The sequence below is a fragment of the Hyperolius riggenbachi genome, chromosome 10 (genome assembly GCF_040937935.1).
Source record: "Hyperolius riggenbachi isolate aHypRig1 chromosome 10, aHypRig1.pri, whole genome shotgun sequence".
Lineage (NCBI taxonomy): Eukaryota > Metazoa > Chordata > Amphibia > Anura > Hyperoliidae > Hyperolius > Hyperolius riggenbachi.
The window spans coordinates 126725114-126742147 of NC_090655.1; the positions used below are offsets into that span (position 1 = coordinate 126725114).

The window sequence follows — 17034 nt, forward strand, 5'->3', positions numbered from 1 at the left end:
CTGAATGCTGTCAGAATTTTCCTTAGTGTATATTTATAATGTTATTCATACAGTAAAACCTTTAGGTGATTCTGGTTATGTAGACTTCAGTAACTTGGCTCTGTGTAGCTATTTGCATGCCTTTTTCCCTCAAGCCATGTGCCTATTCAGCTGACTGTCCAGCGGAGGTGTGCCTGCAGAAGTATCTCTGTCAATGAAGGGAGCTCATTCTCTGATTGGCCATTACCTGGCTGGGCGGGGCGTTGCCCAGCACAGCTGGAGGAGACAGATATTAGACACTACGTTGGGCTGAGCATCTGGAAAGGGGCCGGCTCAGTGTGCAGGACTCATCGGCTCTGGATGGGGGCGCCCGTTGCCTACAATAAAGTGAATGGCAGTAGTGAATGGGAGCCAGTCGCCTGGAATCTCTTCTACTCTCTTCTGCATGTGAGAAACAACAAGACTATCAAGGACCAGGGCGCCCAGGAAACCAGGGGTAGTACTAAACTATTACAGCAGCTATCAAGTCTGCATTATCCAGCAACGGGACACTGTTCTGCCGCAAGGATTTCCTAGGAAGAGTCTAAGCTGCACGGTGAGTAGTCCTCTGTATTATACTGGGGTACAGGGGAATAATCATACACGTGCTCGCCCAATAGTTCTGAGCATCACACATCAGTGGGGGAATAAGCTGTGCATAGGATGTATTCATTCTACATCTCTACAAAGTATTTGTGACTGCTTGTCATAAAAATCTCTGCAAGTATATCTACTACTCTACTGGTGTAAAAATGCTTTTACTTGTGCAGGGAATAAATTGTGATTGCATACATTATAATCATCTATTATTAGAGTAATGTAAGAAATGAAAGTTTGTAGGATGGTGTTACGATAAGATAACTGTTTGTATTGTGGTGGTGCCCAGATTCGGTACAGGTAATTCTTTATCATCACATCTGGCAGCGAGCGAACTATTATAAAGAGTAGGCATATAATAAGGAAGAATTAAAGTTGGATGAGGTTAGAGAGAGGATCTCTGATGCTCGCACTGGGGATCAGCTATAGACGAAGGCTCTCCTCTGAGCCTGCAGACAGCTGCTGGAGAAATGATATTTATATAAAGCACTGACTCCTGTTTACAGTAGAAGTGAGCAAGTCTTGGACGCCACAGAAAACTGTTTATCTGGCCGGTTAGCAGAAACAAAAGCATGGACGATCTGTGCGCGGAAGTAGCGGTAAACAGCAACGTACAGGCGGACAAAGTTTTCATGAGTTTTACTTAAATATTACGAAAAAAATAGTATATATATATATATATATATATATATATATATATATATATATATATATATATATATATATATATATTTAATTTTAATATAATAAATTGAATTGAATAGTGAGTTATGACCCTTAAAGGCGGCCGATGACGACACAATTCGCCGAACGATCCGATCGTTAATAAGTTAAAGTAGCAGATCGGCTGGCCATGAACGCCTGTGGGTTGCCCAGGCGCCTGGAAGCCGCGCATGAGGGTTGTGCTACACTTCCAGCACTTTTTATAGCGATCCGAATTACAGATTTGTTTACAATACTTTTGTATAACAGCTGCAGTATTGAAAGATCTCCCAGCGGAGCAGCTGCTGCAGTGTGACATGCCAGAGGAGCTGAGAAAGCAGCACCATAAACTTCCTATACATGTGTGTATGTGCAGAGAGATATATGGGGGCAAGTATATACAGACACATTCTTCACAGGGGGGGGGGGGGGGGAATGAGTCCGCTTACAAACACACACACACTGGCACACACACAAACACACACACACACAAACACATACGCACGGACACACGCACACAAACACATACACAGAAATACGCACTGTCACACAAACACACACACATACACGCTCACATACACATACACTCACACAAACTCACAACCACACAAAACACATACTCACAAATGTACACTTTCACACACACTACACACAAACACACACTACACACACACACACACACACACACCACACACACACACTCACTCACTCACACACACACACACACACACTCACACACACACTCACACACACACACACACACACACACACACACACACACACACACACTCACACACACACACACACTCACTCACACACACACACACACTCACACACACACACACTCACACACTCACACACACACTCACACACACACACACACACACACACACACACTCACACACACACACACACACACACACACACACACACACACACACACACACACACACACACACACACACACACACACTCACTCACACAAGTTCACACACTTAACAAACCACACCATACAAAGCTGTAGGACGTCTAGTGGAGAATGAGATACACACATTATATGTACCAGGGTATATAACCAATATACATAGACCAGGCCATACGCAGCTGTATCGAGCTAGGAAACTGTCCACATTGTGCCCACATTGTGCTGCATCACCTTACAATAGATTTGATAATACTTGACAATGTAATATGGAAAGCAGGGTTACAGGTAAACGTTTGTTAGTTAATATGAATTTTAAACCCTATTTTGATTGATAAATACGAGAAAGAAAGAAAGAAAGAAAGAAAGAAAGAAAGAAAGAAAGAAAGAAAGAAAGAAAGAAAGAAAGAAAGAAAGAAAGAAAGATTCCCTCCTCGGCTGCAGCTGTGTATAGTAAGGTCCCAGGGGATTGAAGTGAGAAAAGTGTTGGTTTGTTAAATCTATATTTCAGGGGTTAGTAAATGCCTGTCCAATTGGGCACACCTGTCGCCCCGGCAGTCCCCCCTGTAAAATTTATGAATGTTACAGGAAGGAAATGATGGCCAAAATCTGCTGTGGGATTTTTTCCTAATTTAACAGGAACCAGATCTTGCAGTGGCCGGGTGAGGTTACCACCCATGGATAGTAAGTGAGAGCCCCCAGTGTGTAGCTACACTGGCCCTCAGCGATCACTCATTGTGGCAATCTATCCACGACAGAGGCTAGCTGTCACCCCGCTCACTAGTTCTACATATTTCCTAGATGGGAGGCTGTCATCCTACATTATCCCTCTAACATACATACATACATACATACATACATGCATACATACATACATATACATATATATATATATATATCTATCTATCTATCTATCTATATATATATATATATATATATATATATATCTATATATATATACATACATACATACATATATATATATATATATATATATATATACATGCATACATATATATATACATACATACATACATGCACATATATATATAATTGCATCATTTCATGTTGCTTGATTACAGGCTATTAATTGACATTTTGCAACATAGTCCACCAGGAAGGAATTTTTAGGAACGTGTACCTGTCTTCATTCTTTTTATTTCTAAGCCGAGTAGAATTTAGCATTCTAATCAGTTACTTGTGGCTATATTGGTTCCTATTATTGCTTAACAAGAGCTATATTACGGAACAATTTGTTTAAAAATGGTCCATATTACTTAGTCCGTAGATGGACTTTTCTACTCTTCTAGCGGTCTTCTGTTATGGATATGTATATATATATATATATATATCAGTTTTATAAGGGTCAGTAAATTAGTGTATCTCTTTTTTCCATGCTCAGATGAATGATCGCAACAGTGAGAATATGGCTGTAAAATAATTTCTACATACTGAGTAGCTAAACGGAGTTTTGTTACCGTACACGGTTCTTGAAAGAAAAATAGCCACGAGAATTGCCATTTCGTATGCGATATAAACTGTTACGAAATTTCCAAAGTGGTTTGGCGACTTTTTTCTAAAATGTCCTGTATATTTAAACTGACTTATATTTGAGACTGGTAAAATACAATTTTAATTTTTTTTTATTTAGATATCTCATATTTGTTGTCAATTAGATTAGGAAGAGTACATTTGGGAAGCCCAGATACTGGTGGAATTACCTGGGCAAGACCATGTGGAATTATAGCAAGTTTGATTTGGTACTGAAGATTTCGCCTTGATGAATCTGCGATTTCTAAATGTGCAGAGCATAGTTGTGATATACTTAGCATGATGGATGAGAGCTGTGGATCCGCTCCTCTAGTTGGGAGATGAGGGATGAGGGTTTAAATCCCAATTCATAATCCAACCCAGGGGTATCATGACAATCTGAACAGCAAGCAGACTAAAATTTGTATTGCCATCTGTATTACCATTTGAGATATATATATATATATATATATATATATATATATATATATATATATATACGCATTACTTAGTACAGATACATATTTTTTAGAAATAAATACATAGAAAAACAAAAGATAACAGATTTGATCACGTGAGGTGTTCTGGCAGTTCTGTTGGTGTATAATGATACATTAATAATGATAATAATAATAACAACAATAATAATAGTACAGTTAGAGGACGCAATGGAAAATGTTAGCCTGCCCATAGCAGCTTATCGTGCAGTTGGGCTGGCTATTGACAAATGACCCGCAGAGGGCAACTACATAAATGTTATTCATCTTCAGAGCACAAGTTCTATGTGCTGTCTGGTTTGGCCTTTATCTGGGAACAGATCTCAGCAGCAGCACAATAGAAAGTTTTCTGCTGGGAACAAAGGCTGTGATGTGATCTGGGTTCAGCTCTGGTCATCAGGAGAACTGACAGCTGCAGGTGCTGGCCACTCTCATGCGTGATCCGGGGGCCCCCTGGGCTGATGGAGAGACATTCACAGCACAGCACAGACCCCCTGTCTACTCTACAGCACGGAGCCCCTGTCTACTCTACAGTACACTCCTTGCAACGTGTATACTTCCACACTCCTTGCAATGTGTATACTGTCACACTCACTGCAACCAGTGTACTGCCACATTCACTGCAACGTGTATGCTGCCACCCTCACTGCAACGTGTATACTGCCACATTCACTGCAACGTGTATACTGCCACCCTCACTGCAACGTGTATACTGCCACATTCACTGCAATGTGTATGCTGCCACCCTGACTGAAATGTGTGTACTGCAACACTCACTGCAACCTTTGTACAACATACTCACTGCAATCTGTGTAATGCCACATTCACTGCAACGTGTATACTGCCACACTCACTGCAGCACGTATACTGCCACACTCACTGTAGCACGTGTACTGCCACACTCACTGCAACCTTTTGTACAGCACACTCACTGCAACCTGTGTAATGCCACACTCACTGCAACGTGTATACAGCCACACTCACTGCAGCACGTATACTGCCACACTCACTGCAGCACGTGTACTGCCACACTCACTGCAATGTGTGTACTGCAACTCTCACTACAACGTTTATACTGCACACTCGCTGCAACGTGTGTACTGCTACACTCACTGCATATACTGCCACACTCACTGCAACGTGTGTACCCCACACTTTTACTGTGACTTGTATACTGCCACACTCACTGCAACGTGTATACTACTATACTATCTGCCACACTTACCTCAACGCCGTATACTGCCACTCACTGCAACATATATACTTCCACAATCACTGCAAACGCTGTAATGCCTGTGGCGCTGTAATACCTGTGGCATCAGCTGTTATAATAGCTGTTATAATAATAATGTAATATAAAACTGATAATGATCTGAAAATAAATTAATGTTGAATTTATTAATATGTTCCATGCCTAACCTTGTTAATTACACAGCTTTTTTTTCTGAACATTAAACTGCAAATCAGGTTTTAGTTGTATTTATTCTATGGAGAGCAAGTGTTATGTATTTAGTGTATTCGGTGGCAACAATACAGCACCTAGCACCATAAACTACCTGGACATCATTGGCACAAACATCCTGTGGAATTATATGATAATGACTGCACACACACCCATACAGCACGTGTGGAAACCGTTCCTCGGTTTTAGCTGTTATCCCAGCATTAATAGAGACAGCACTAATGACGGCTACCAGCAGTACATATGGAGATTTAGGAGCAGAGGAAAACATTACACACATTGGATTTATACTAATCACACAGAGCTGGGCAGGGGTGTGAAAGCAGAGAGGATTTCATAGCTGATCCCAAAAGATATTAATGGGATCTTGTTACAGAAAGTGGTAGTAGCTGTTATGTACTTAGAAATAGATACAGCCGCGTGTTTAAGAAGAGATAATAGAACGCAGATCTCTTGTTTTTACAAATATTATGTTCGTTATTTCCTCATATGCCTGCCAGTCAATTAAATACATCTTCAATAGTTCTACATCATTTAATCTATCTTTATATCTGTATATTTCTCACGCATCTGTCTGTCTAGCTATCTATTTATCTAATCTACCTATCTATCTGTCTATGTACCGCTCATATGCCTGCCAGTCTGTATGTTAATTACATAAATCTTCAATAGTTCTCCATCATCTAATCTACCTTTATATCTGTATATATATATCATTCCTCTGTGATCAATCTATCTGCCTATCATATATTATTTAATCTAATCTAATCTAATCTATCTATCTATCTATCTATCTATCTATCTATCTATCTATCTTTAATCTATGTATCGCTCATATGCCTGCCAGTCTGTATGTTAATTACATAAATATTCTATCTATCTAATCTATCTTTCTATCTATCATCCATAAATCTGTCTACCATATATATCGATCGGTCGATCTGTCTGTCTGTCTATCTGTCTATCATCAATCAATCAATCAATCAATCAATCAATCAATCAATCAATCAATCAATCAATCCATCATCTATGTACTATCTATCTATGTATCACCTATGTATCACTCAGATGCCTGCCAGTCTGTTTCTTAATTAAATAAATTTTCATCAGTTCTCAATCACCTAATCTATATATCTATCATTCATAAATCTACCCTCCCTATCTAGCTTTCTAATCTATCTATCTATCTATCTATCTATCTATCTATCTATCTATCTATCTATCTATCTATCTATCTATCTATCTATCTACTATCTGTCTATCTATCTATCTATCTATCTATCTATCTACTATCTGTCTATCTATCTATCTATCTATCTATCTATCTATCTATCTATCTATCTATCTATCTATCTATCTATCTATCAATCATCAGGAATGGACCAACAGGAAATCTCAATATACAGAACTTGAGCCAGTAACTCGTTTCGATTAGTTGATCAGAGCTTGATATGCCGTTGCATGCCCACAATGCTGGCGTGTATGACGGTCAGGGAACTGGGTGGTGATGTATGGAAATTATGTAATGTTTATTAATATGTGATGTGTAATTGCTGCCTGCTGTATCCGTGCCATCTAACGTTACCTTCTGCAGCCCGGGAGGGACAACTTAGTGACCGCTCTGTAAATGGAGACTATATTAGTGGGGAATATTGTATAACATATATGTAAGTTGTCAGCACAAGGCAATCTCCATTAGATGATGGAAGTTTCTGTCACCCTGTGAAAAGGGAGAGCGCCGTCCCGTCATGTGACTGCTTAATAGAGAGGAGATTATGTGACCTGTCTGTGCATTGACTGATCCACCAAATAGGTGTTTTCTGTTACCAGGATACACACAGAGATTTACATCATGCCACAGACATCTGGGATCAGAGTGCATTCACCACCAGGCTTCTCTAGGCGATCAAAGGGGATTTCTTCCTACACATGGGACTGCAAATGCCAGCATGCTGAGATAACAGCACCTCTTTGCAGGACATTTGCAGTGATGTGTTATCTGTACAGTATATACAGTATGGGGATGAAATATAGACAGTGGCTTCTGCAATCAGTTTAAAGTGAAGTTTGACTTTTGTTGAGAATTAGGTAATCCCTTTAGTGCACCTCTATACATTCACCTCTATACACGGCTTAATAGCAAACATACATTTTGCTTTGTTAAAGGGAACCTTAACTGAACTTAAAGGGGAACTTCCGCCTAAACAAACATACTGTCATCAAGTTACATTAGTTATGTTAATTAGAATAGATAGGTAATATAATCTCTTACCCACCCTGTTTTAAAAGAACAGGCAAATGTTTGTGATTCATGGGGGCTGCCATCTTTGTCATGGGGGCAGCCATCTTTTTGGTTGAAAGGAGGTGACAAGGAGCAGGAGACACAGTTCCAACTGTCCTGTGTCCTTATTACCCCTCCTAGCTGCAGACGCTAGGCTTCAAATGTCAAATTCAAAATGTAAAAAAAGAAAATTGCACCAAAACAGCAGAAGGAGAACAACAAAATCAGAAATCCCATCATGCTTTGCACAGCATCAGGGGAAAAAAGCCCGGGCAGTTTTCTTCTGTGCAGCTAAAAATGAGGCTTGTATAAGAGAAACAAAGTTCTGATGCTGTGAAACTGTTAAAGAAACACCAAGCCTTTTCAGTGCTGCTGAGTCGATTTTTAGTCCAGAGGTTCACTACCTACCTGGGGCTTTTACCAGCCCCCTGCAGCCGCCCTGTGCCCACACCCTTCGGGAACGATCCTCCAGTCCCCCACAGTGGCTGAGGTTCGATTTCAGTGACAGAGCCAGTTGTCAGCCACTGTGCCTGCGCAGCCCTGGCGCACGCCACCTCCATCACTCAACCATGATTGTACTGTGCATGTGCAGGTTGCTCCAGGCAACAGGAGCGTGATCGAGGGTGCGCGTGGCCAGGGCCGGGCAGACGCAGTTGCCGATGACTGGCTCTGTCACGGAAATAAAAACTCAGCCACTGCAGGGGTCCGGAGGATTGTTCGTACTGCTTTGTAATTATCTTAGTCATTCCACAGTGTTTCTAATGCAGGGTGGGTACACACAGGGCCAGGCCGAGGCATAGGCTGGAGAGGCTCCAGCCTCAGGGCACAGTGTAGGAGGGGGCGCACAATTCATTCAGCTGTCATTCCTAATTGTGTTTGAAGCAGAAAGAAATAAGATAAGGGGATACATAGCAGTGACTGCAAGCCAGATAACTAGATATTAAGGTGTTGGGGAGGTTGTGGGCCCTGTGGCACCTCTTAGTCTAATAGCAATCAGTGTGTGACGGCTGGGGTGGCAGGGATGGGGGGCGCACTTTGGTGTCTCAGCCTTGGGAGCTGGAGGACCTTGTCCCGCCTCTGGGTACACATGATTCAATTTCCCCTCTGATCAATAAGTAATCTGACAGGAAGTTGCATTGTGTGTACATGTCCAAACCGCTCCCGATCGTTTAAGAGCAGGAGCGTTGCTATGATCCTAAGAGATCCGGGGCACTTTTGGGCACTCCAGCACGGAAAGTGGGTGTGGCCATGCCCCAGAATGTGGGTGTGGTCATGGGTGGTGCCAAATTTACATGAACTTATCAGCAGTATAGGTAAGCCTGCCCGGCAAAATGTTGGATGAAGCCCCTTCTCCATTAATATAAAAATAATGCAGCATATCACATAAATAGACACTTAACCATAACTAGGCAGTTACCTGGCTTCTGGGCTGGCTAGTCTGGCTTTCTGATGGGTGGGCTGGCTTGCCACCAGGTTATCTGGCAGTTCCCCCCATAGAATTACCTGACCTTCTAGTGAACCCCCTCCCATGCTCCCACATGCCTCCCATTGAGGCATCACAACTCCTAGCATGCCCCCATAGAAGAACCACAGCTCCCTGCATGCCACCATAAAGACATCACAGCACCCAGCATGGCACTACAGCACCAAGTATGCCCCCATAGAGGCACCACAGCAACCAGCATGCCCTCCATTGAGGCACCACTGCTGACTCTGCCTGGGGGACATCCCAGAATAGATCCAGGGCACGTGCCACTGATCTTTGGGGCTAGCAACGCTCCTGATTAAGAGATCAATTTTCCAAGGATAATTCCAGAAAATTGATTCTGTTATCGAACAGTAGCAGATCGGACATGACAGAAATAATCGTCTGATGCCTGTCGATCGGACATGAAATAGCATTGTGTGTACCCAGCATGACATAGGAGTGTTCAAAGTCTGCTGCTAGCCTTGACTGTGGCTAGGACCACACTTATCAAAATCACATGCTTAGTCAATGGGATGGTTTTCAGTTGAATGTGATTTCAGAGAAAAAAAAACTTTACTTTTTGTTTAAAAATATCACACATGACATGCATTTTCCCATTGAAAAGCATCAGCTGCTGGGTGAAATATAAGAACATTTAAATGCACAGAAATGCACAGCGTGTGCAAAAAAAATTGTGTGTGGATTAGTAAGTGCGTTTTTCACATGGACAAGTGTGATTTCAACTGTATTGATGTGGAAAATGATTAAAGGCTCTTTTCCACTAGGAAACGCATGATTGCGGCTGCTGTGTGATTGTGTTTCCTCTTTCAACTAACTGCAATTGAGCCACTATACTCAATATAGGCACTCAATCGCAGCCAACATGTGTCAGGACGATGATTGCAGATGGGACAAAATCTTGCGGCAATCAGATTGCACTAATGGAAACACTTGCTGCTATTTCCATTAGTCGACTGTCTTATTGTACCCTGCGTTTTGTGATCCGTTTGCAATCAGAATTTAGAGGTTAGATGTTACAGACGGGGTGATTTTCAATGGAAAAATGCATGTGATGTGTGATATTTTAAAGCAAACAGCAAGTTTTTTTCTGCATGTGAAATTGCATTCAATTTTGAACCATCTCATTGACAAACATTGGTTTTCATTTGAAATGCAATTTCATGTGTGGTAAAAAGCACGCGATTTTGCAAAGTGTAGTCCCAGCCTGACAATCAATTACTGACCTAGGAAGAGGGGACTTTCTAGGCAGTCAATACTCCAAATAGCAAATAGATTCCAACTTTTTAAAGAATAGTTATTTGACCTGACCTTCCACTTTGGAATTTCGTGGTTGGCTGCCCCTTAAAAAAAAAAGGGTAATTTTTAGCATCATTAAACTGCAAAAAGACTTTTGCACCACTGGTATATTTATATTTATAACAATTGAGAATAAAGCTGTAATTTTACTGTAATGAAGTTTAGGATCATACTGGAGGCAGCTGACTCAGCTAGTGGTGTTAGAGAGGTCAGTATAAGTGACAAAGGGACATTCTGTAACCCAGGCTGAGTGGAGATGACAGCTCCTGCACTCACCTACACTATGTTGGTGACAGATTTTTGATGGCGAAGTGAAGAAAGAGAGCCCACATATTCTTACTATGTACAGCTGATGAAATGACCACTTGTCTTGTAGTAGTACTAAGTAGTAGTAGTAATACATAATCTGAAATACATGAAAAAGACCATTGGCTTCTCTCATATAGCCCCTTTGAGGGACAGTTAGTGACAAGACTATATGCTCTTTACAGCACTGCGTAATATGTTAGCGCTATATAAATAAATAAATAATAAATATAGCAGCAAATACTGTACCACATTAAGTAGTGCCTATACCATAACAATCAACTGCAGACATCTTATTTTGTAATGTTAATGTTGTTTGAGTACTCTGGGGGAATACTGGAAGGGAAGTCTTCTGTCCAATTTTACTGCTGTCTAATGGCATTGCAGAAATGTACCTGAACTTCCTTTTCTTTGTGCCTGTAGTGGAGAGGTAAGTGGGGATGCAGACAATCATAAACACCTTACAGTCTTCACTCTATGGTCAGACACTTCCTGTGCAGCCTGCAGGGGCACTGTTGAGGCTCGTAACCACCTCGCAATTCCTTGTGCTAATACTCCAATGACCAGCGATTTTTTTATTGATGACCGATCGTTTCCATGTTGAGCGATGTGGGTATGAGTGCGCAATTAGGCAAACAATGCTTTGCGACATATGGCCATAATGACCGTCTTGGAGGATTGGATCTTTAAGATCCCCGACGACTCCTGCGCAAGGTGCCGCAATTGTTTGAACTCTCTTTCGTGCCCGTCGTGTGCCTGACAGGAAGTGCCTTCCAGTAATGCGCATGTCATAACGCACAACATCTCATCACCAGTCATTAAAAGCCAGACGTATCATGTTTCCACTAACACACAGACTGCCGTGCGTTATTATGATGGAACATAATGCAAATATGTGAATGTGCCCAATGTGGTACCACTGTAGTGTATTGCTGTGCGATTATAACTTACATTATAATGCACTGCAAAATGCAGTGTGAACTCACCCAAAAGGCCCATATCATAATGTTTTCCTACTTTATGTGTCAATGACATAAGAAAAATCCTTAGGTAGAATTCCCCTTTAAAATGGTAGTATAGTTTGAGATGTTGTATCAGTGACATCATCAAACAGGCCAAGCTGACTGGTCTGAGGGGGAAAAGATCCACTCAAGTGTGTAGCTAGGGCCATAGCAGACAGTGCAGTTGTTGGGGGCAATCAGGGCACACGCAGGAAAAAGGTGTCAGTGTCAGGTAATTTAGGTGCTGGGTAATAATTTCTGCCATATTGCCAATATTCTACTGATGCTTTAGCAAACCTACCTCTCACATTAACCCTCTCCCTACCTACTCCTAACACTAACGTCCCCCCAGCTAATGCCTAAAACTAACCCTCTTGTTACTTTACGTCTAACACTAGCTGTCCATTCTTGCATGTGTTCCCCAACCGGCTATAACCCAGTGCACAAATTACAAACTGGGCGCTGCTCTAGCCCCAATAAACATTGCAGTCTATGGCAGTCCCCAAATTACCTGCCTTGCCAACAGGAGACTTTGTTCAGTTTTGTATTATATCCAGCCATTAATATATTGCAAGCAAGTTTGTGCACACATTTAGGCTCCACTATCACATTCCCATACCACTTGTGATTGTGATTGGGTTAGAAACACAGGCGTACAATACCAGGAATGTTGTTATGTTAAAGGGAGGGTTCACGGTGTAAGTAAAAAAAATAAAAATACTAATCCACTTACCTGGGGCTTCCTCCAGCCCATGGCAGGCAGGACGTGCCCTCGACGCCGCTCCGGAGGCTCCCGAACTTCTCCGATTGCTCACCCGACCTGGCCAGGCCGGCTTTCAGATCGGGCTTCTTGTGCGCTCCAACGTGAGTCTCACGCCGTCGCGCTGACTTCTGCGCACAGGAGTTCTGCGCAGTACAGCCTGGAGGACTTCCGATGACGTCAGCACGACGGTGTGAGACGCACATTGGAGCGCACAAGAAGCTCGACCTGGAAGCTGGCCTGGCCAGGTCGGGTGAGCCACCGGAGAAGACCAGGATCCTCCGGAGCGGCGCTGAGGGCACGTTAAAAGGATGAAGGACTTAACATTTGTATTTTGTATAGTACTTCTCTCCCATAAGGCTCAAAGTGGATAAGCAGTAGGGATGGTCGGAATGCCAATTTCCGATTCTGCGGTAAATCCGCATTCCGTCATGTACCACTTACCGATTCCGCTACCAATTTACGCATTCCAATGCGAAATTTCCGCCGGAAATCGCGGAAATTCCGCCCGACTTTAACATCAATTTTCTCAAAAACTATAAGGTCTTTTTGAAAACTTTTTTTTGCATCTTGTTCAGAAGATTCAGTTTAATAAACCCTGAAATTTGGTGTTTCTAGGACTTATGGGGGCTTTGCTATTAACCGCTAAAGTCGGCGGATTTGCAGAAAACAGGCAGATGCAGATTTTCTGCATTTTACATTACAGTAAAAATCTGACGAATTTAGCGGTTAATAGCAAAGCCCCCTTAAGTCCTAGACACACCAAATGTCCAGGGTTTATTAAACTAAATCTTGTGAACAAGATGCAAAAAAAGTTTTCAAAAAGACCTTATAGTTTTTGAGAAAATCGATGTTAAAGTCGGGTGGAATTTCCGCGATTTCCGGCGGAAATCCGCCTACGGCACTTGCAATACCAATTTCCGCATTCCGATGCGGAAATGCAATTTCCGATCGGAATTTTGGAAATTGCATTTCCGGGGAACCCGAATGAGCATCCCTAATAAGCAGCTAAGCAGAGCTGTAGATATATATAGTTTGAGAATTGTTTATTTATCAACAAATTTGCATTTTTCTTTTAACCTCTGGTCTCATGTCATATAAATACTGTAAGGGCTCGTTCACACTAGGGGCATTTTTGGACTTTTTTCAAGGGCAGGCGATTTTTAAAATCGGCCCCAAAATGCTTGTGCAATAAATCTCTATGAGAAGGTTCGTATCAGCGCGTTGCACCCGCTTTGTGGTTGGCAAAGTGGTGCCTGTACTATTTTTGAGGTGATTCCGCCTCAATGGAAGCTATAGGAACAGCGCTATATGCTCACAAAATCACTTTGTGCAGCGATTGCGTACGAGTTTTAAAGAATAAATACAATGCACAAAAACACAAACTGCTTGTGTTTGCATTTTCATTTTTAGGTGTGAACGAGCCCTCAGTGACAAGCATTTGGGAGCTCTTGTCTCTATCCCCAATTTGCTAGACTGTATGTTTGGCTTGCATGGGGCTATCTCTCTCCCCTATGGCATCTTGGTACTGCTATGCGTATACATTGCTATCTCACATTTATGGACATTTTACAGGATGTGCCGAACACTTGTATATTATCACTGGAGATGGTCAATGAGGTGCAAATAATTTCAGCTTGCATACAAATTTAATGTAAATTGCATGCAGTTTGGAACTGGGCAAATTAATATGCACTTACTTCTGTTTCATATTGGTCCAGTTTCAAACTGCACACAATTTGCATGCAAACAAGAATTATTAAAATTCCAGTTGCCATATCCGATTTTTAGTATTACCCTAATTTATGTCAATAATATTAAATATATTACTAGGGATGATCAATGAGATGCAAATATTTTCGAGTTCATGCAGGATTATGTACATTTTTCTGCAAATATATGCAGCTTGAAAATGGATGAATCTAGTCCCACTCAGGTTTAAATTGATTGGTTCATTTTCAAGCTGCATATCTTTGCATGAAACATTACATAATCCTGCATGAAATCTCATTGATCATCCCTATATATAAAACTTCAAATGTATAGTGCTGAAGCAGATGATTACAAATAATAATAATAATAATAATAATAATAATAATAATAATCTTGCTGTTATTTACGGTAAGTTGTTTCACTGATGGACTAAGGACTGTAACCGAGCATTGAACTTCATCCCAATCAGTAGCTGATACCCCCTTCCCATGAGAAATCTTTATCATCAAGGGGGTCTATATGCCTGATATTGTGATGAAACCCCTCCCACAGTGTGATGTCAGGACCTAGGTCCTGACAGTTTCCTGTCTGTGAACCTCATTGCATTGTGGGAAATAATGGCTTTTTCCAATTGCCAAGCAACCAGTATCTCTCTCTGTGCATATGTATATCTATTAAACAAAACAACATTTTAACCAATTTTTAGGGACGTGGTTATAGATAGTGGCAGTTGGTGCTGTCAGTTTTTTTTTCATGTCTGCTAGTAGTAAAGATGATGATGTGCAGGCTGATTGTGGATCAAGCAATATGAACAAATTACATGACAAATATTAATAATTTCTTGCTCTCTCTCCTATTTTCCCTTTTCTCTAAAGTTCTTCTTTAATCTAGAATTACACTGGAAGGTCATTGTAACTTGGCAGCAGAAATACCTTATTCTGCACACACTCATGGATGTTCTGGAATCTGCCCTCACAGGAAGTTCTGTTGTCATAAAGGCTACTGTTACCAGTTTGTTCATTTTAGTTAGACAAACAAAAAGTAACAAATGTGTAAAGATGCAAATACCTAAAAAGCCAATAAAGAAAGTAACAATATATTTGTAACAATGCCAGTTCAGGTTCTCTTCTGAGTTACTGCTCAGTCTACAGTACACCATATAGCTCAGCTTTTCTAGTGTCTTATCCCATCCTGCAAAGTGATTTACAATGACATGACATGTAGCTAAGCTGGAATGTGGAGAAACAATTACAAAACAGTCTTCAGCTTTGTGTTAGTATACAGCAAATGGAAATATCCTATCATGCTGGGAATCTGGGAGGTTACAACATTATATTTAGAACACGTCTATCCGGAATTATAATGTCAGGCAGGTTCTGTTCTCAACAAGCTTGATGGTACATCATCTAAAATGACAGAAGGGTACTACAACCAAATCTCTTGCCTTTTGTTGCAAAATGTATGTTTAGGCATTAGTGGTATATCTAGGGAACCAGCACCTATGGCTACCACTGAAATCTACCTCAAGCAAGGGGGGGAAGATTAGTGTGAGCTGCTCCATCCAACAAATGTAAAGTGTAGTGTTGAATTGGATGTGTCCAAGAGGGGGTGATCAACCCTTACATGGGCAGTTTCCATTTCACTATTGTGACCATCATTACCCGTAGCTCTGTTTGACATGGATCCAGGTGTCCTTATGTGGTTTTAATTGCTTTAATCTGGTCATTGTTTATCTGTTTTGTCCAACCTAATAAAATGTGATTATATATATATATAGTTAGTAGTAGTAGCAGTAGGGTATAGCACCATGTTAGCCATCAGTAAAAGCAAGAAGTTTTAAATCAGGAGGATACCATTTATTGGCTAACTAAAAATGAATAAGAATAAGCAAGCTTTTGGCCCGACGACAGCTGCAAGGCCGAAGGCTTGCTTATTCTTATTCTTTTTTAGTTAGCCAATAAATGGTATCATCCTGATTTAAAACTTCTTGTATATGTAGTTAGTGTAACTTGGATTTTTCTAGGAACACAACTATACACAGTGGTGCTGTTTAAAGAGATAATGAAGCGAAAATAAAATTATGATATAATGATTTGTATGTGTAGTACAGCTCAGAAATAAAACATTAGGAGCAGAGACATAAGTCTAATATTGTTTCCAGTACAGGAAGAGTTGAGAAACGCCAGTTGTTATCTATGCAAAAGAGCCATTGAGCTCCACGACTAGTTGCAGAGAGCTCTGTCTTCTGAAGCTTGTTATCTCAACTGTCAGTCATTGATTTTTTTTTCTTCTGCAGAGGATAGGTCAATAGTTCACTGGCCTGCTCTGTAAAATCATTTAGAATGTTGAGTAGTGTGTAAACTGCAAATATTAAAGGATAATGGAATGTTATTAAAAAAAAACAAAAACTATTTAACTGAAAATAAAAATATGAGAAATTTTCTTTGCTACTAATGTTCT

General features: G+C 40.9%; 1 protein-coding gene across 3 annotated transcripts in view; it reads left to right on the forward strand.

Annotated features, from left to right (window-relative positions):
* Window positions 1–17034, forward strand: part of PITX3 (paired like homeodomain 3) — a 191171-nt gene that overhangs the window by 46891 nt on the left and 127246 nt on the right. The window contains exon 1 of one of the 3 annotated variants that reach the window (XM_068257944.1): window positions 297–574. The exons of 1 other annotated variant lie outside the window; for it this stretch is intronic. The gene's annotated coding sequence lies outside the window, so the exon portion shown is untranslated. Of the gene's footprint in view, window positions 1–296; window positions 575–17034 lie in introns of those variants that run through there. One more of the 3 variants, XM_068257943.1, reaches the window with a different exon arrangement.